General features: G+C 36.4%; 1 long non-coding RNA gene across 1 annotated transcript; it reads right to left on the reverse strand.

Annotated features, from left to right (window-relative positions):
- Positions 1-8456: 8456 nt before the first annotated feature.
- Positions 8457-13987, reverse strand: LOC128249499 (uncharacterized). Its single transcript, XR_008265605.2, has 2 exons — positions 11531-13987; positions 8457-8790 (listed from the first exon to the last, which is right to left on the reverse strand). It is a non-coding gene; the product is annotated as an uncharacterized LOC128249499 (long non-coding RNA).
- Between the last annotated feature and the right edge of the window lie 8311 nt (positions 13988-22298).

The following is a 22298-nucleotide window of genomic DNA, read 5'->3' on the forward strand; positions in this document are numbered from 1 at the left end:
CCTATGTCTTATAATGTGGCGGTGCGTGGCTTAGTGGTTAGGGTGTCAGAATCATGATCGTAAGATTGTGGTTTCGATTCCTGGACCTGGCAACGCGTTGTGTTCTTGAGCAAAACACTTCATTTCACGTTGGTCCAGTCCACTCAGCTGGCAAAAATGAGTAACTCTGCAATGGACTGGCGTCCCGTCCAGCCGGGGAACACATATGCCATTGAAACCGGGAAACCGTGCCCATGAGCCTAGTTAGGCTTTAAAAAGGGCGCATTTATTTATTTTTATTATGTCTTATACTAATAAGGATGAGAAAGTCATAAAAATTAAGAATTTCTACTCATGTCCCAAGTTTTGGTAAATTTCATAGAGTTAGGCCTTAGCGTTAGGCAAATTGGGACATAAATATACATAAAACAGAAATGAAGTTTTTTTTAATAGAAATCCTTAATTTTTATGACTTTCCACCATGTGTAATATTTAAAAAAAAATTTAAGGTGGGAGTACAAAAGGAAGTCTTTCCAAAAGAATAATGAATTAAAATACAGCCGTAATAAAAAAAAAAAAAATTTTTTTAATCATTCGAGTCATCAGGGGAGACAATTCCGAAATCTGGATACATTAGGAACATGCATTGGAGAGTAAGTTCGAAGTTTAGTAATTATGATGATTTGATTTAGGCATAATGGCCAGCAATTTTGAGACGAAGGTGTTAGTCGATTATATCTACCCCAATTATTAATTTGTACTTTATATAATCGAGGCGATCTTTCGGTACTAGATCCCATAACTTTGATGTTATTGTTATTTAGTACAAGTAAAGGCGGCGAGCTCGCAGAATCGACGCTGCTCCGGACAAAATGCTTTGCGATACTTCATCCGTCTTTGCGTTCTAAGTTCAAATTCCTCCTAGATAGACTTTGCCTTTCATCCTTTCGGGGTCGATAAATTAAATACCACTCAAGCACTGGGGTCGATGTAATCTTAACCATCTCCCCTCAAATTTCAGGCCTTGTGTCTATAGTTGAAAGGTTAGTCACTTGAGGTTATAACAGTTGGACGTCTTGGCTCGACGGAGATCAGTCAACGAAGAGACTGAGAAAAGGCGCCAAAGCTGGGTGTCGAACTCTACGCATGCGCATGAGACTCTCTCTGTATTCCTTCCGGAACTAGTCCCTGCGCATGCGTGGATAAAACTCCGGACATTGAACATATAACAGTCGTCTGCTATAAGTTGTCACTACAAGGTAATGCGACGACCTGGCAGGATCGTTACCGTGTTGAACTAAATGCTTGACTGCATTTCTTCCGGCTCCTTACGTTCGGATTTCAAATTCCGCCGAAGTCGACTTTGCTTTTCATCATTCAAGGGTTGATAAGATAAAGTACCAGTCAAGCACTAGGGTCAATATAATCGACTACTCCCACCTCCAAACTTTCAGGCCTTGTGAAAGGGTTATTAAATAACCCTTTCACAAGGCCTGAAAGTTTGGGGGTCAATTCTGACCGAACATAATGTTATCTTCTACTTGTTTCAGTTACCAGATTGTGGCCATGCTGGGGCACCGTCTTCAAGAATTTTAGTCGAATGAATCGATCCCAGTACTTATTGTTATGTAAAGCCTGCTACTTATTGCATCGGTCTCTTTTGCCGAACCGCCTTGGTCGGCCCAAGGCTATAGTAAAAGACACTTACCCAAGATGCCACGCAGTGGGACTGAACCCGGAATTGTGTGGTTGAGAAGCAAACATCTTACTACACAGCCAAACCTCAGCCATGACAAACCCGTTTCTTTTAACAGGTATTTGTTGACCTCACGACCATAGTGCAGTGAGTTCGACTCCTTAATCGAGCAATGCGTTGTGCCCTTGAGCAAGATACTTCATTTCACATTGTTACAATTGATTCACTTGAAAATGAGTATCAGTCGAGTGTTGGTGCCGCCCTCTCTCTCCATCAAACTGTCATATCCTGGGGATTTTACTGGTTCAAAGGCACGAGGGCCGACAGGGCTCATTTTTGAGAAGCGAGCCGCATGAGATATAAATTATTCTCAGGTTCGCTACACTAATAAAATAATTCCAGATAATTTTTCGCTGGCGTGCTATTCAGAATGTTCCGCGGGCCACAGTTTGTTGATTCTATTATCAAATAAGACGGAATAGTGGGAGGAAGATTTGGTTGTTATTTCTAGCTAATCATACGATCACGCAGAAGCAACCTCATTAGCTTCATAGAGTCTCTCTCGTTCGCTCGTAAGCCATAGTTACCTTTGTTTGTTTTGATGGGGTAAATTTAAACGTTTCTGAGATCCCTCGAGAGTCGTATCACCTGATGCTTATTTTCAGGTAAGGTTGCGTATTGTAATGCAGAGATGTGATAAGTTCCAGAACGTTCGTAGCAAGTGAAGTAGTGATGGTGTTTGGTTTAGGTGGCGGCGGTCATGCTGAAATTATGGAATGTCAAAACTACTATTCTGTTTCGTATAACGCATTATATTTTGGTTACACACATACACACAAAAAAATATAATATCGACGCAGATAGAATTTGTGAATGCCAGTTCGCTTTAAATAATTCTTCCAGAAAATTTTTAATTTTTGTTTTTTAATTTGATTCATCCTGTTTTTTCATTTGAATCACTCTTCTTTTTTTTTTAGCATTAGGTTCAAATCTATTGTATTTATTTGGTGAGGTATTATATGTCGATGCCGATACTGGAGGTTTATCCTGCTGTACACCTATTCTCATCGATGTTCCCGCCATCTGACATTTCTGAGATGAGGAATTTTATATTATTTATTAGTCGGAGTAGTGTCCTCATGATTAATGAGGACACCACTTAAGATGAGAGTACCACTCAAGACGAGGTCGCCACTCCGATTAATGCATAATACATTTAAGCACTGTATATGTCCATCTAGTTCGGCAGTGAAGCATAGGAATGCTCTGCTGAGCCCCCTCTTTGGTGTTTCTCTTCTTTTTCTTCCTCTGATGCAGGTTAAGAGTCCTTAGTATTGCGGTTTAAAATCTGATCAAGACTTGCAATTCAGTTGGGGATTTAACTGCGTAAATGAAGTGAGATGGACTCAACTTGATATCGAAGCCCTGACCCGACATCAGTTTGCTATTAAGGGAAAAGGACTACTTGGCTCTTGTACCACACCGATTACAAAAATGTTGGTAATGTGGAAACAATGAGGGAGTTTCTATATAGTCATTTGACCAGTTACATGTAGCACCCAAGTCTCTTGAAAAGAAAAAAGGAAAACAGTTCAATGAGAGAACTTCAACGTAGTCACTTGTCAATCTCCCTCAAAACATCCTATTAGTAGGGAAGAAAATAAGCCGGTGACGATTCTGCCTTCACTTGACTAACTAAAACTAGCAACCAAACCTCCTCCAAATCACATCCAATAGTCTTTTTAAAATGGGTACCGTTCCGTAACTGGAACGTCTTTGATCCTTGGTCTATTCGACCAGAACCAACCTGAGGCGAAACAATTTGCTGTTGTTGTTCTTGTTTTTGTTTTTTAACTCCTAAATTATCTCTGTAGCAGGAATATTGGCAAAGTCCCAAACACTAACTAACTACCTCGAAATCGAAACCGAATCATTGTGCTCAGACGTAAAAATAACTAAGACAACAAACTGGATTCTGTCAAGGATTGATGACGTCAATAAGCGACTAACTCATTCAAGTGTCTGAGAACATATTTTTATTAGTAACTAGTGTGACCAGCGAAAACAATAGAACCAACAGATGTTTAACTCATTAGAATCTCCGTTGTTGTAAACAAACATTTTTGAATATATAATATACTGAAATCTCATTAACGACTGCGTCTTTGGTGCCTTTACTTTCGAAAGACCTTGACTCGTTAGCTAGTTACAGGTTGTGACAGAGCTTAAGCCAACTCGCTGCAGGAATTTACCCCACTCAACTTCGACTATAGAATGCGATAACTTCAGTCTACTCAGTGACGGCTACTGTCATTGCCGATACACACAATTCTCGCGAACACACACAAACTGACTCATTTGATGTAAATATCTTTTTTCTGTTATTCAACGCAACGACATTTTTCTCTTTTTGTATTTGGAATTTTGCACAAACTTCTGTTCTGTCAACCAAACGAAATATTCCTTCGCTACAGCCTCAATCCAATAGACATATGGCAAGTAGGTAGTTGTTCCAACATGTACCATACATTTCTGTCTAGTTCAAAAACAGATTGTGTATTCAATCATCAGTGGTTTATCATGTCGAGTTCTTTGGGTGTGAGGGTCGGGACAAATAAAGAGTGTAAAGCACCCTCCCGGCGATGAGGCCCTAATCAAGGAACTCCACTGTACTACTCATTAGTATCGGTCACTTAACCAGAAAGCAACGTACATCGGCTGAAATCATACCACAGCAGAAAAGCGGCTAATTTGCATCCACGGGGATATTGTGAATCTTATTGTGTGTCAGGTATCTCTAAATGGTGCAGATCACCTCGTAATGAACTGCTGGCTACCTCGATCACAGGATGGGGCGGCAATGTACAATAAACTACGAAATTGGCGAAGTCTGTATCAGTTAGATTTCGAATGTAAATTTTGAGCTGTGGGAGATGCCATGAAAACAATAACGTTTTATGGAGTACAGTGTGGAAATCTGGGTCTGTTGCGTTTATCTTCCTCTGTCCAGTTCGTTTTCGTAGGTCTATTGTTCTTTAGCTCTCTGTTCATTTTAGATGAAACAGACCCCTGGCGTTGATTAACTATCAAATAATATAAGCTCGTGCTAAGAGCAACAAGAGAATCAGAATATCGAAGAGTTTTTCCAATATTAGTTTTACTATGTTGCAAATAGTAAACTAAAATAGTTTTTTTTTTTAATAGAAATAAGAACACTTTGAAACTTTGCATTTTTCCTGTTAAATAAATATGATTAAAGTACAAGTTCTATTTTTATATGATATAATAAATGATCTGGGCCTCGTCGATGGTCTAGAAGAAAACTGAATTTTTAATCTATTTCACATTCAACACTTAGATTGTCTCGTCAGACAATGGAGGGGGTCTATTTCACGTGGCACATCGTGCCGACGTAAAAGAAAAGCACCCAATATTTTTGTCACTGCAGTAGACGTGTCTTTTCTGACAAGGTTACAGTGTCCTTTATGTTATCTGTTTTCAATATTATGGCAGTGTTCACGACTTGGTGAAACGGTTGAGACTGCTCACATGCAATGTCGTTATTTCTTCATATTCTGGCAAAAAACCACAACATTGTTTTGACATTTTAAACCTCCAATGCAACGAAGAAAAAAAAATATAATTTTTTTACCAGAAATATGACACAAACGATGCGAAAAAACTAATTTTTGGCAACATGACAGTATGCTAATAATAACTGAACAGAATATTTTTATTCATGTTTTACAAGATGTACCTAATTCATTTTGAAGACAGGAAACTCATGATATCTTGAAGCATCGACCCATGATATCCTGAAGCATCTTATAACAATAATAGATGTTAGTGCACTCATCCATTCTCACACAGCATTTGCTAACATTGAACATCTTTATGCAGGTTTCCCAAGGTGTACTTAAACCATTTCTTCGTGTAAGAAAGAGAATTGTTCGTATATTTTTTCAAACTATCAACAATCTAACCATGAAACGTGCATTTCGTGGGTCGGCTAAAAAGTTCATAGGCTGACCAAGATACTCTCATGGAATGTGACCAAATGAGGTTTTACTTTTCAACATAGTCCCCTTTGCAGTTCATACACTTCTTCCATCGGTGTTGCAGGGCTTGGATCCCATTCGCGCGGGTCAAAATGGTCACCAACAAAAGATATGACGTCATCATCACTCCGACAATGGTTCCCAGCTAAGTGTTTTTTCATGTTGGGGAAACAGATGATAATCAGATGGGGCCAAATCAGGAGAATAGGGACGATGATCAACCAGTTCAAAGCCACAGTCAAGCACGGCAGCCATTGAAACCAAGAACTTGTGTGCTGGAGCATTGTTCTGCTGAAAGAAGACACCTTTCATCAGTTTTCCTGAGCTTTTTGGTCTTGATAGCCTTTCGTAACTACTTCAACAAGTCGACATAGTAGCCTCCATTGATGGTGTGGCCTTTGTGAAAATAGTCAATGCACACAATGCCTCTTGCATCCCCCAAAACTGAGGCCATCATCTTCCCTGCAGATGAAACAACATTGACCGTCTTTGCACCAAGTGAAGCGGGGTGTTTCCCCTGTATGGATTATCTATTTGTCTCTGGCTCGAAGTGATGAGCCCAACACTCATCCTCACTTAGGAAACATTCAAGAAAACCAGCTGGATCTGCCTCAAACAATGTCAAACTTTCCCGTGATATATATATATAAGTGGCCTATACTCCGCGTTGGAGGGTTAAAGGCAAGAAAGAAGAATATATATATATATATATCCCATTCTCCTTCTAAAAAAAAACCTGCTCGTTAAATCTGAAATCCGTTACCTTGAGGTTTGTTAAACCGAGAGCTAAATACATACACACATACACAGCAGAATTTATCAAACATTATATGACGTACTAAGAGGTAAAGCAAACTTCAACAGATCATGCAAGAAAGCAATTACGAAATAAAAAGGTCGTTTTAGTTATTAAGTAATAGAATTTGTGGCTGCCAGTAGAGTTTGGAGTTTATAGAATTACAAATGTGATCGTTAACCTCTGTAGGAATTTGGGTATAAGAAAGACAGTGTGTGTACATGAGTGCGATGGAGGGAAAGAGTGTGCGTGTGAGTGAGAAAGAGAGAAAAGGAAGGAGTGAGAAATGTAACATAATGTACGTGTATCTATGTATGCATGAGATAAGATCAGATATTACTGTCATCATAATGTGTTACATTAGTTGGAAATGCAATCGTTTTTCTATTAACATTTTCTTACAAACTACGTCGTGCAATTTCTTCCTCACAAAATGATATAACTGCTGACAGACATCTGTTTTCAGACATTTGAGCTTTCGTAATCTATTTTCCTTATATGACAATCAAATCGACAAAATGAGACAGCGAGGAAATTTCTACGTAGTTCTTCAGCATGCTAGACACAGCAGCCAAATTTCTATCAGGTAACCCACCGCCTGAAGAAAAATATAAATAAATAAAAGAACAAAAGGATACATTAAATTAGTGATGTTCAATGCTCCGGACCCCTAGAAAATTATTAATTTGTGTACCTTCTACAATAAGTGAAATAAACATCCGAGATGCTTTTTCCCTGCGCAGGAATTTCAGGAGCTACTCAGAGATATTGCAAGCTTTTCTGAATTCATTGCAATGTCGGGAACTATTCCGTTTCGTCAGCAGGTATCTCAGAGTCACAGCGTTTCGCTCCTTAGCTTGTAAGCTTTGCCTGGTTGAAGCAGCGAGGACCGAATTAGTCTTCGCTTATGGAAAGGTTCCACCTGCGGTCTTTCGTCAACCATAGCCACGCCACCTTGAGCTGGTTTTAATTGTCATGTCTTCCCCACCTTTCTTACTCAACCTGTATGGGAAGGGTTTTCCTTAGATAAGCAGATAAGCATTTTACACAGGCCCATGGTTGTAGGAGATTATTCAAGAACCTTATCGTAAAGATCTCGTTCAGCTGTGCACCTAGTATCAAAATAATACTAGTGAACGCCCCAAAGCCTCATGCAGAGCCAAGATGCTCATGAAGGGTTAACAGTGACTACCCAATAAATGATCATTATTGACTATGGTCTACGAAGCAGATCTGGTGTTGTCCAGTAACAGCAAACAACAGAGGGACACACACACACACACACAAATATGTTGGGATAATAGAGGGTCCCTTTAAGACCAGGCTAAATAATCGCAGATCCTCTTTTAGAACCCAATAGAGTCGCAATATCACAACATTGGCCAGCTATATATGGCGATTAAAAGAGGAAGTAACACAATTCCAAATCGACTGGAAACTTCTGGAACAACCGGCGTCATACTTCAATGAAAGTAAGCGTTACAAGTTTTGCTTGGCCGAGAAAAGGATCAGTGTAAAAACATTCACACGATCTAGGTGCTTTCCTGAACTGAAAAAGTGAAATATTTCGTTGCTGCCCTCATAAAAGGAAATTCGTTTTGTTAATGTGGTCGTCCTTTTTATTCTTTTTCTTTTAATTCGAAAACGAAAAATAGATAAACGCACAGGTGATACCCTTCGTCCACAACTAACATCGCCACTTTTTCGTTCTGGTTCTTTTTTAATCATCACCGAGCGAAATCGGACCAAATATTTACCTCCAGCAAAAAAGTTATGCGCTCCGGCGCGAAACCATCGGTAACATTCTGACCAGTTATATTGCCGCCAGTTGGAGTATTGTTAGCTGGTCTGAGACGATGGCTAGTTCAGTTGCTGAATGAAAATATATTTCTCGGGTTGTGTGAAGAAATAACTGACAACACCCATGAACAATTAACATATGAGTTTATTATTGAACATAGAGTTTTGTGTTGGTCTTTTACAAATAAAAACAACAATAATTACACACTGGGAGAGATAGAATTTTGCGACAAGTTTACAAATACAGCAATCTGTAGCTGAGCCATCGTAACTGGAAACGATTGTATTATATTCGTGGCGACGAAGATTCCTGTCGACTATTAGTCATCTGTCTTAACCGCCTGGCTGTAGTGAGGACGGAGAAACAATGCGCAGCTGCCTCAAAATTCTGCAATTCATCTCAGCCGCTAGGTGCAATTATTTACCGTCAAAAGTGGCCTTTCATAAGGTTCAGGAAGACTCTAGAAAATTGAATCACGTGATAGCTTGACGTTAATTAATTGCTTAAAAGACCGATCATGTGAAACTACTGTAGTTTACTCGTGATGCATAATCGGTTCGGTTTCGAATCCGTTAAAATATATTTCTCGGCAATATATATATATATATATATATATGAGAGGTTTAGTTCACTGGTGATCTAAACGAATAGGTACACTAAGTAAGTGCTATAGTTGGTCCTCCGTTAGGTTCCAAGTTCACAGCTGATGCTGGATTAGGGATCCGCATTAAGGTTCTGTTATAGTAGGTATATATCATATTAGAGAAAAAAGCAAAAACCAAAGTAATCTAATTACAATAAGGTGAATTTGAAGTCTTACAGCTGTTTCTGGGATAACCCAAGTGATAGGTTAGCATTTCTACGCACCGGGTATACTGTCATCAGACCCTTTTACCCCTATCTTATTTTTATTCCTTTCTCCTCTCTCTCCCATATACACCCACTCACAAAACCCATTTATGTCTATCTTACTTTCTCCCTCTATATACACACATTTACATACTAGCTATCGCTTCAATATGAATACATCATTCAAAATACCGCCTGGATTTACCTAGGATTTTAACTAAGGACCTGTACCTTCATGGAAGTACTGACCAACATCCATATCCTCTGGAAAAGATGAGTTGTGAACATTATCCTCCCGCCTGTATTCTTCTAACTACATTTACTCTTTACTCCTTGTAAAACTAAATTTTCCCTTGTCTAGAACTTTCATACCTCGTCTCTGATGACGGTATACCCAGTGCGTGGACATGCTAACCTATCACTTAAGTTATTTCAGAAACGACTGTAAGACTTCAAATTCACCTTGCCCTAACTAAATTATTCTAAATGAGTTGAGATACTCGTTCTGCTTGTTTTTTTGTTTTTTCCTCTTATATATAAAGTAAGGTATTCCATGACCTAGAAGCAGAGGAAAAGTCACTGACAGCGGCGCCCCATATTAAGCATCTGGTTCTAGAGCTGTGGTGTCTTCATCCCTGGAGATACGACAAAGCTTTCTAGGGACTGCAAACATTTACCAAACATTTATTACGGTAACAAGGTACAGAAAAAAGTTGAAGATCACAGATCTTAACCAAACTATCTTGAATCAAACATTAACTTCCTTGAACTCACGCTATATTTCAAAATTTTAAGCCCAATCTGTATTCATTCTGCTTTATATTTTGTATCTTATAAGCTTATTTAGTATTCCTGTTATATATATATAAGATAATTTTACCAAGATAATGAAATTAAATATTCTTTTCTACTCTAGGTACAAGGCCCGAAATTTTGGTACTTAATTTATCGACCCTGAAAGGATGAAAGGCAAAGTCGACCTCGGTGGAATTTGAACTCAGAACGTAACGGCAGACGAAATACCGCTAAGCATTTCGCCCGGCGTGCTAACGTTTCTGCCAGCTCGACGCCTAATGAAATTAAATCTTAAATTCTTCCCTTACTTTTGAGAATAACTTTTAAATTACGTAATATACTCAATGCGAACGACAAGTTAAATGTCAGAGCAATGTAATAAATACTTCTTCATTTCACTCGCACACTCACTCTCTATTTGGGATTTGGCAGCTTTCTACTCCAACACTTATTTCATTAGTGTTGATAACGAACCAACACATGAGTTAATTATTATATGAGAGACTATATTCATTCCAGCCTAACACAGACAAACAGTAATTTCCTTGAACTTTATTTTCATTTCACATTTTAAAGTTAATACTGACTGCATTCACTTTCATTGCCACAGACAAACGCCTCTCTGTCAGAGTCTCTCGCTCGAATGTTTTTGTGTTTATGTTAGTTTGGGGTATTGTTTAGATAACAGCACGTTGTGGTAGTATTGCTGAATGTCTCCAGCTGCCATATTTGGAGTGAAATACTTTTTAACAACAAATATAATAAAAAAAAAAAAACTGTTGGGTAAAATACACGGACAAGGAGTTACTATGGCAACTAGATTCATCTCTTATCTTTGAGAGAATACAAGTTACACCATTTTCGCTATCTTCACGAGACGAGACCAATAGACCAGGTTTTGTGTTTTATATACACTAAGTTTAGAATTAATTTTAATGCGGGAGCTTTTTTACGTAGTTGCTCGACATGCTAAAAATAGCAGGCAAATCTCTATTTCTAGCAGGTCAAATGACCTGCTAGAAATAGATTTCTTTGCTGTGAGGAAGAGGAAAGATGATGATTTAGGCAGGGCCTTACACATTACACACACACATACATATACAAACACATACCTAGACGTACAGACATACATAAATATACATACATATATAGAAATACACATAGGTGTAGGCGTGGTTGTGTGGTAAGAAGCTTGCATGCAAACCACATGGTTTCGGGTTCAGTCCCACTGCGTAGCACCTTGAGCAAGTGTCTTCTACAATAGCCTTGGGCCAATCAAAGCCTTGTGAGTGGATTTGGTAGTTGGAATCTGGAAGAAGCCCGTCACATACATCTGTGTTTCCTACAACCAAATTCACTCACAAGGCACTGGTTGACCTGGAGCTATAGTACAAGACATTTGTCCAAGGTACTCTGCAGTGGGACTAAACTCAAAACCCCATGGTTGCAAAGCGAACTTCTTAACCACACGGCCATGCCCGCACTTACACATAAAACTGTTAAAAAAAATTGTTTTTTAAAGTCACGTTGTTTATTCAAACATCTCTGCCACTTACCTGTTTCACATGGAGATCAGCAATAAAAGACGCCTGTTTATGCTAGGTTAACCCTTTAGCATTTAAACTGGCCATATCCAGCCCAAATATTCTTCCTGGTTTATGTTCAAACAGGCCAGATCTGGCCTCTCACACCAACCCTACAATGTCTTTCTAAAAAAATAAACAATCACATCATTGAAATCTTGAAGCTATGAGATTAATGCAAGGTTAATTCAAAACAATGTGAATAAATAAGTAATTACATCTGACAGAATAATCTGAATTAGTGATTAATAAACTTTTTGTTAATATCCAGGCCAGATCCAAAACTTGAATTTTTTTCAAGGGGATGCACAAAAGAAAAACAAAAAGTAAAACACAAGTCAATTAAAGAGACATTAATTATATTTAGAGAGGTAAGATTGTCATGGGCCACATGAGGCCCTGGGAGCTGTGGCTGAGAACCACTGATCTAGGAGGGGGCTGAAAAGTTCCTAGCTTTAAAGGTATCACAAAAGGCCAGGTTGGAGGCCCAACTTTCTGAGTTCTTTTACAGGGCTTAGAAAAAACTGAAGGACCACTGCAATAAGTGTGTGAATCTGAGAGGGGAATATGTCAAGTAAAATTATAATTAACTGATCCTCCTGTATTTTCTTTTACCCAAAGCCAGTAACATTTCAGCCCCAAGTCCTAGCCCTTCCCCACCTCTAAGTACATCTGCTTCCTCTGTTTCTCTCTGAAATCCTCCAACTACTACCAACTCTTCAACCACATCCCTTCCTACATCAAAATACGTCTATAACACTGCACTTCTCTCTCAGAAGTCATCATTCCAATGCTTGCAATCTTGGTTCCCCCACTCATCACATACTGAAGCCATTGAGAGCAGAAATCAACATTTTTGCAATTTTCAACTCATGCTAAGTCAATTAGTTTCATTACCTGTATACATCCCTGATTGACACACGGACATCACAAAAACACTTGGATTTCTTCCCAACCTCTACTTGACCCAAAGTGCCACTGTAAATATCATGTTGCCTGACCACAGCCTCATGTAACCACCCACCATACATTCACATATTACAGAAAGCGCATTTTCCATCTCCCAAATCCTACAGCAGTTCAAGTCAGCTGACTGTCAGAGCTCCACCAATTCTATGCTATCCCTAGACAATTCTCTTTCTGCTTTAACTCTTTAGCATTTGAACAGGCCATATCTAGCCCAAATATTCTATTTTATGTTCAAAGTGGCCAGATCTAACCTCTCACACCTAAGCTACAATGTCATAAGCAATTACATCAAAAACTTGAAGCTACAAGATAATACAAAATTAATTCAAAGCAATGTGAATAAATATTACATTTGACAGAGTAATCTGAATGCTAAAGGGTTAACATCCATGGACTTTGATCCAACCAAAACCTCATACATCACCACTTACTCACACACACAAACTATATCCTATTCACCTCTAAGAGACAGATATCTCAACCACCATTTATAGTTAATATATATATATATACCGCCTGACTGGCCTTTGTAGGGTTTTCGAGCGAGATCGTTGCCAGTGCCCCTGGACTGGCTCTTGTGCGGGCGGCACATAAAAGACACCATTTCGAGCGTGGCCGTTTTCGTGCCGGTGACATGTAAAAGCACCCACTACACTCTCTGAGTGGTTGGCGTTAGGAAGGGCATCCAGCTGTAGAAACTCTGCCAAATTAGATTGGAGCCTGGTGTTGCCATCCGGTTTCACCAGTCCTCAGTCAAATCGTCCAACCCATGCTAGCATGGAAGGCGGACGTTAAACGATGATGATGATGATAGCTAAGTGTCTTCTCTGTAGTAAGACAGCTATACCTGACTCTCTATCATACTCCAACCTTTCCCCTGGAACATACCCACTTCTCAGTTCCTTTCCCTCTTTCAGCTGTGACGTCCTTGTCCTACAAGCTACTTGGCAACCCCACACATACTGGTACCACATAAGTACCTGTGCTGGCACCATGTAAAAAGCATCCACGCCAGTACCATGTGAAAACACTCAGTACATACTGTAAAGTGGTTGGCATTAGGAAGGGCAACCAGCTGCAGAAACCATGCCAAAAACAGATGACTGAGGCCTGGTATGGCCCTCCAGTTACCAGCTCCTGTCAAACCATGCCAGTATGGAAAAATGAACATTAAATGATGATAATATAGTGTGAAGACTATGGCTCACTCCAACCCCCTCAGGAACAGTTATGCAGCAGGTGGACTGAAACCATGCTCTTAGACACCCACACTCAAAAAAAAAAAATGCCTGAAGTCCCCTCAATGGTTCGTTCATATTTACACTGCAACAATTCAGACAAAAAGTGAGACACATGAAACTTGGAAAAAAAAAAAAAAACCTCTCCCCATCCCATTAAGAACTGCCAGGAGAGCCTTTTGTAAGGTTATATCTTTTAGGCACTTCTTCCTCTATGCCACCCATTAGTTGCATTTGCCCTTGAAAAGTTTTTTCCCCAACACTAACAACTCTGTGCATTTGCTACCTTCAAGAGGAATAATAACATAAGCAATAATAATCCTTTCCACTAAAGGCACAATGCCTGAAATTTTAGAGGAAGGAAACTAGTTGATTACATTGACCCCCAGTGTTTCACTGGTACTTAATTTATCAACCCCAAAAAGATGAAAGGCAAAATCGACATAGGTGGAATTTGAACCCAGAAAGTGAAGACAGACAAAATACCACTAAACATTTCACCCTGTGTGCTAACAATTCAGCCCATTCGCTGCCTTAAAATAAAAGTAATAATCCTGTCTACTGAACGCACAAGGCCTGAAATTGGAGTGAGGGTGGACAGAACTAGTCCATTACATCGACCCCAGTGCATAGCTGGTATTTAATTTATCAACCACGAAAGGATGAAAAGCAAAGTTTACCTTGGCGGAATCTGAACTCAGAACATAGTGACAGACAAAATACCGCTAAGCATCTTGCCCGGCCTGCTAACAATCCTGCCAGCTCGCTGCCTTAAATAGAAGTAATACTCTTCACTTGTTTCAGTCAGTTGACTGCGGCCATGCTGGAGCACCGCCTTTAGTCAAGAAAATCAACCCCAGGACTTATTCTTTGTAAGCCTAGTACTTATTCTATCGGTCTCTTTTTGCCGAACCACTAAGTTACAGGGACGTAAACACACCAGCTTGGAATAGTAATAATAATCTCTAAATTTGGTACATAGATGAAAGGCAAAGTTGACCTCAGCAGAATTCAAACTCAGAAATTAAAGAACTCGAAGAAATAATGTTAAGTGTTTTGTCTGACGCTCAAACTATTCCACCAGCTTACTGCCTTCAACAGGAATAATAATAATGATGATGATGATAATGATAATGATAAAAAAACAACAACAATATAATAATAAAAATACATACAACATATAGTTATAAATGTGTCATTTTTATTCTATACATGTCAGAATTAGTATTTTAATTTGTCTGATGTTATATCCATAACCAGCAAAGTCAGAAACCAGTGGTCAAAGTTTTGAAAAACTTGTCCAGAGTTCAGCTAAATAGGTCTTAAAATATTTTTTTTTTTTGTTGAAATAATAGAGTCATAATAAGAGAGGGGTTTCATTTAATATTTGTTCCACATCCCATATACTTTGGATGATGAGCCTTCATTTTTTTAATATATATATTTTTAATTATCTGTTTTTTATTATTTCATTTTTTTTTCTCATGTTTGAGGAAGTTTCTTTTTTTTTTTTTTTTTTTTGAAACCTGTAAATAAAATTCTGATTATGTATATTTTAGGGTCACGACTAACTGTTTAATGATGATGAGCATGATGATGATGATTATTATGAGGTTAACACTTTTTAGTTCCTTTAACAAAATATTTTATTCTCACTCTCTTACTCGCACATACACACATAAAATATATATAAATTAAAAAAAATAAGTCAACAATAAAACCATGAAATGTTGCAATAATAATGAAAAATAAAATAAAATAAAATTTGGTAATTATTTTTCTCCCTCAAATTTAAATATCTATTAAATTCATTGTGAAAACAGCAAATACAAAAATGAAAAATTTATTGAAAAAAGCTAAAATTATCTCGGAAATATTCAAGAATGAATCTAATACCAGATTTTTTTTTTTTAAATTACCTACATCAAATAAGAGTTTTATTACGAAAATTAACAGAATAGAAAATAATATATATATATATATATTAACTGGCAAGTGTCTTTCATATGCATAACAGATTTTAGAGTCACACACACATATACCCAGACACATATACACTCACACAACCTCATATTTAAGGACCTCTAAATTAAGCTAACCAATGTTAGGGTAGCATTAGAGCTAAATGAATCCACCCTAAGATATATATTACTATTTTGACCACTACTGTTTAATCAATTATAAAGAGAGAGAAGCTAAGAGCAAAAACAATTTGAAAAAACTAAAATGAAAATAAACCCACATCTCTTGAATTCAAAGCGTAGAGTAATATAAGATTTGAAATATTCTAAACAGATTTACTCTGAGTATCTACTCATGCAAAAAAAAAATCACTGCCTTTGAAATATATATATATATATATATATATATATATATATATATATATATATATGAATATATATGTATATACATACATATATATTTTATACATACATATATGAATATATATATATATATATATATATATATATATGTATATACATATGTATATACATGTGTATACATATGTATATACATGTGTATATACATGTGTATACATATATGTATATACATGTCTACATATATATATATACATATGTCTACATATATATATATATACATATGTCTACATATATATATATACATATGTCTACATATATATATATACATATGTCTACATATATATATATATATATATACATATGTCTACATATATATATATATACATATGTCTACATATATATATATATACATATGTCTACATATATATATATATATACATATGTCTACATATATATATATATATATACATATACATATGTCTACATATATATATATATATATACATATGTCTACATATATATATATATATATACATATGTCTACATATATATATATATATATACATATGTCTACATATATATATATATATATATACATATGTCTACATATATATATATATACATATGTCTACATATATATATATATACATATGTCTACATATATATATATATACATATGTCTACATATATATATATATATATATATATATATGTCACCGCAACAGATTTCAAGTTTCCTAATTTAAGTAGAAAGACTGAAATATAAATCAATTCTGCATTTGAAAAAGTTTTAGAATAAAATACTTAAAAAAAAAGAAGAAAAGGCAAGCAAGCCTCTCTAACAAAAATTCCTAAAAAGCTGAATTGAAAGGGAAAAAGAAAAAAAAGGAAAAAGCTTTGAAATAAGAATTAACTAGTTGCAAGTTTCAAAGATGAAATTTCTTTCTAAAGGCTGTTTCTTAAGAAATGGAGGAGGAGGAATTCTTTAGACAATAGAGATGACTGCTGGTAAAGATGTTTGGCCTCTTTCAGGGGACTAAATGGTCAAGTTTGATGTGAAGAGAAAGAACAAGAGAGAAACAGTACAAAATTAGACCATCAAATGACACAATGAACTGAATACAGCAATGAAAGGTAAACCGACAAATTATAATTTGTCAGGTTTTTTTTTTAAGGGTTCTTTTGTTCTGTTTTTACAACAAATATATCCAATATTTACAATTTACAATGGTTCAAGTTCGATTTCAAGAAGAAATCAATTTTTCAGGAATTTTTTTTTTTTAATTCTTTTCTTTGTTAATTACACCAGAAATACATCATTTACACGATGTTTGGCAGAGTAAAAAAAAAAAAAAGTTGAACGTTCATGTTAACTGCCAGAACTTGACAGTCAACAAGGCCAATTGATTATGTCCACTAGTGAACGATACATGTAGGTCAACAAGCCCAGTTGATTGTGTTCACCGGTGAACAACACATGGAAGCAAATAAGCCTTTAGTTTATGTTCTCAAGTGAACTATTATTGAAAAATCAACAAAGCTAACTGCTTGTGTTCAGGGAACAACACTTATGAGCAAATAAGCCTTTTGTTAATCAACAAGCCCTATTGATTGTGTTCACTGGTGAACAATACTTGTAAGCCAACAAACCCTTTGTTCCTGTTCACTAGTGAGCCATTAATATTAACCAACAAGGTTAACTGTGCATGTTCACCAGTGAACAACAACACAGCAAACCCAATTGCTAAGTTGTGGTCCTTTCTGTCACCAGACACTTCAACGGAATAACGGATAAAACTTAATGGAACCTCATTAACTGTTACTGAATGAATTATTGCAACAAAAAAAAAAAAAAAAAAAAAAAAAAGTAGTTCCAAGAAATTTAAAACAAACAAACAAACAAACAAAAAAGATTGTACTTTTTTGCTCCTTTTAGAGCTAGTAAACTTCCAGATAATTCATTTTACTGAAGTCTAACTAAAACTCCGACTTTAACACTTTTAAGGACACACATTGGTAAATAAACCACCCCCATGACATCTAGTCACAGAGATCAAATTAAATAATATTTAAGCCATTAAACTCATTCATTAATAAATTTATGTATAGATTAAAAAATATGAGCTATTTTCTTAAAAAAAAAAAAGAAAAAAAAAACAATGTTAAATATATATATCATTATCAACAATATCACATAAGAGCACATTATCATTAAAGCATGTCCTTATAAGGTTAAAGATATAAACAGACAAGATGTATCAGCACAGTGTATGATGATGATGATGATAATTTGATGTCCATAGCTACAGCTTCTTCATTCAATAGCTTTGTTTATCTTCTTTCCAATGTAGACAATGTTATCAGAATAATTTCAATAGATAAAACACTCTCACACGCACACAAAGAAATAGTTCCACTTGGCATTGACTTCAACCTGGATATATTATACATATATATATATATATAATAATAATAAAAAAAAAGTGGAACTTGCTCCAAGCTTCAATCAATAAGACCCCCTCCTTAAACTCCAATACATTACAGCTACTTATTTTCCTGAGCCTACAATGATGAAAGACTTCAGACAACACTGACCAAAATAGAAACCTTGAAATTCTTCGGTTACCAATTCCAGTACAATCACTCAGTTACCATCTTACTAATAATCTGTTTCAACTATTTCGAGTCAAATACATAATTTCTACTTGGCTGGTTGAGACCGAGTTTGAACATCTCGATCACATATTTTAGTTGAACTATCCTTTTTATCCACATGCTTCAACTGCCAACAGGGGAAGACCAGAAGAGAATAAATGTAGCATATTTTTTTTTCTAGAGTTGGTATAAATGAATCCAAAGACCCAGTGTTTGGTGACACATCAATGCTTAATAATAATAACTGCCTCTAATTTAGGTACAAGGATAGCAATTTCAAATGAAGGGTGTTAGTTGACATCGTTGACCCTGGAGGGATGAAAGACAAAGAAGATCCCAGTGGGAACTGAACAAAGAACACAAAAAGCTGGATGAAATGCAGCCAAGCATTTTCTCCGATGCTGTAAGGATTTTGCCAGCTCAATAATAAAAATAAATTTAATTACAATTCTTTCTAATATTGGTAAAAGGCCACAATATTTCTTTAAGGGGATAGTTGATTAGATTAACTACCATTAGTACCATACTGATAATTATTGACCCCAGAATGAAGGTTAAAGTTGACTTTGGCAGAATTTGATTTTTGTTTTTTTGCTTTTAACTTACTGGATCTGGAAGTCAGAGGATATTTTCTTGATTTAAGTAGCACTAGTATTCTCTTTTAGCACTGAATAAAGACAAGATCAGCACAATTTCCATTGGAGGATGCTCTCAAGATCTCTACAGAATCAGCGCACATTTGACATAAGGTGAGTGTTGCATGTGGATGAAGCATGGTTGGGGAATCTTACGGGAAGAAATGAAGGGTAGTATCATCTGCGTAAAAGTGGGTATTGTTGAGCATGATACCAACTAAGTTGTTAATGTATAGAAGGATAAGGGTGGAAGAGAGGAAAAAAAAAAACAACAAAACAAATCTTGGGGTATACCAGAGTTGATAGAGTGTGGGACATGGCTCTGTCAACACATGCTGTGATAATGCAATCTAGTAGGAGGCTACCAATCCAGGAGATGAGAGCTGGATGGAGCCCACAGGCAGCCAGTTTCAATAGGAGATTTGCATGCCAGATACGGTCAAAAGCTATACTAATGTTTTGAGGGCAACACAATTGTTTTCAACAAACAATTATAAGAACAAAATAAAACTTTTTTTTTTTAATTTTCACAAATTATGATAACATAAAATTATGTTTTAGAAAACCAAAAAACTAAAAAAACAATTAGTCAAGCATTAATTAAAATTAGTAAAATTGAATTTCTTAGGACTGGGAACAAGTGCCAACTTGTCGTACAGCTAATTGGATTGAACTCAACCCTGTCCTTTTCTCTCTCTCAATATATTCTAAAATATTAAGAAACAGATGGAGCAGCTGGAAATAAATACCAAAAGGCATCTAATTAACCCACAGCTTCTACGAACCGAAACTGTTGCCCTCTTACTAAGACCGCCTTGCCTGCCACCAAAATATTCAGGCATACAGAGACAGACTGGACAGTGGAGAGAATACAACATATCCAGACTGCCATGCTGCATACCGTAAAATTCATTTTTTGCATATTGGGATGTGCAGTATGACTGTGAGGTAGACAGAGGCATACTGCAGGCTAGAGTATGCAATATGACTCATCTAAGCAGAGGCATACTGCATTTTGAAGCATGCAGTATGGCTCTCAAATAAGTAGAGGCATACTACATGTTGAGCATGCAATACGACTCATCTAGGCAAAGGCATACTGCATGCTAGAGTATGTAATATGACTTATCTAAGCAGAGGCATACTGCATGATGGTGTAAGCAATATGGCTATCACATCTAGGCAGGGCCATACCATATCCAGAATGGATCTGTGGACCACAGCTAGATGCTAGGCCAACTACCCGATTGCTGTAGGGTCATCTGGTCAATCAGATTTTGACCTCAGGCTTACGCACCAATAATACTGTCTCAGCTACCTCTACCACCCTTTAAATAAAATACTAAATTAAAAGAATTAATCTGATGTATTAGAGGCATGGGGAAATTTAAGGTTTGAATAAGGAATTTATTTTTTTAAAACTGTGTGGTAAGTAAAACGAGAAGTCAGAACAGAATTAGTATGACTAGTAACCTTGCTATAAACTACAAGTCAAATACCAATATGTAGGTAAGAGTACAATACGAAAAGTCAGAAAATTTGTAGCAGACACTTATTGAAGTTGGTTTAGCCAGGTGTAGGTGGAATAGGTTATTTGGGAGCTGGTTATACAATTAAGAATGGTAAAAAAAAAAAGGGGGGGGGGGTGACACAAAAAACTAAGAAATTAATCATTTGCAGGCAAGAATTTTAAAGGAAAGAGAATTAAAACAAGTAATAATAATAATAACAATTTCTCAAATAGTACTCACTCTATCAGAAACAGACTTCCACAAAATACCTTTGTGTTGCAGAAAGCACAAGAAAGACAATAAAATCAATAATCAAGAATTACTCAGTTAATCAATGGAGAAAGACACAAAGAATTAATTATTAGCACCAGCAGTACTAGTCAATTATGACAATTTGTTTAATTTGGTGACAAAAAAAAAAAAAAGAAAAAAAAAAAAGGAAATTGGTACAAAAACACACAAAAAACCTCAACTGCTTATTTTCATATAATTTTTTTTCTTGCATTCATTCAGACATTCCAAGTTGCAAATGTGGAGAAGATGAGGAGTGATGGTCATCAAAATGATGTTTATTCATTCGGGGTGAGGAGATGGGGGGGGGTAAGATGAAGACCTTTCACCACTACCACCACCGCCGCTGCCAACACGCAAGCTTAACCAAATCAAACCAGACCAATTCCAACCATTCTTTTTAAATGTTAATGCATCACCAAATTCTGATATTCTTAGATAGAGTGTGTGTGTGTGTGTGTGTGTGTGTGTGCATGGAAAGAGAAGGGTACTAATCTTAAACAACAGAAAATTTTAAGTGTATGGGTGAAATAGTGAAAGGTGGGGAAATAGGGAAAGAAAGTTACTTCATATCATCGCACACACACTTCAGATTAATTATTATTATTAGTAGTAGTAGTAGTATCATCATCATCATTAAAGAGAAAGTTGTTAAGTATAAACAAGTAGTCTATAAATATATAGAAAAATCTATACACATACCGTACACATATATACATAAATATTTATATACATACATTAAGTATATATATATATATACATACAGTTTTAATGTTAATATAATTATACAATCATTCAGCGTTAATGTTTCTGCTTTTTTTTTGCATTTAAAAAGGGTGTGTATGCAAATTACATGTAAATGGCACTTACACAATTAAAAAAGTGTGTGTAGGAGTGTGTTTGTGTATGCATGACAGAGAGAGAGAAAGAGAATAGGTGTGTGCATGTGTGTGTGTGTGTGTGTACACGCATGTGTGTCATAAGTCTTTCATAAGCCTACAGGCCTATCCAGGCTGAAGAACACCCCTTGTTTCCATGGCGAGTAACTCCGAGTATAATACTCTCCTCTGAACAAGATGCCAGATTGTATGAGGGTTAGCCACTCCGGTTGTTGTTGTTGT

This window comes from Octopus bimaculoides, chromosome 15 (assembly GCF_046866305.1).
Source record: "Octopus bimaculoides isolate indiv1 chromosome 15, ASM4686630v1, whole genome shotgun sequence".
NCBI classification, from domain to species: domain Eukaryota; kingdom Metazoa; phylum Mollusca; class Cephalopoda; order Octopoda; family Octopodidae; genus Octopus; species Octopus bimaculoides.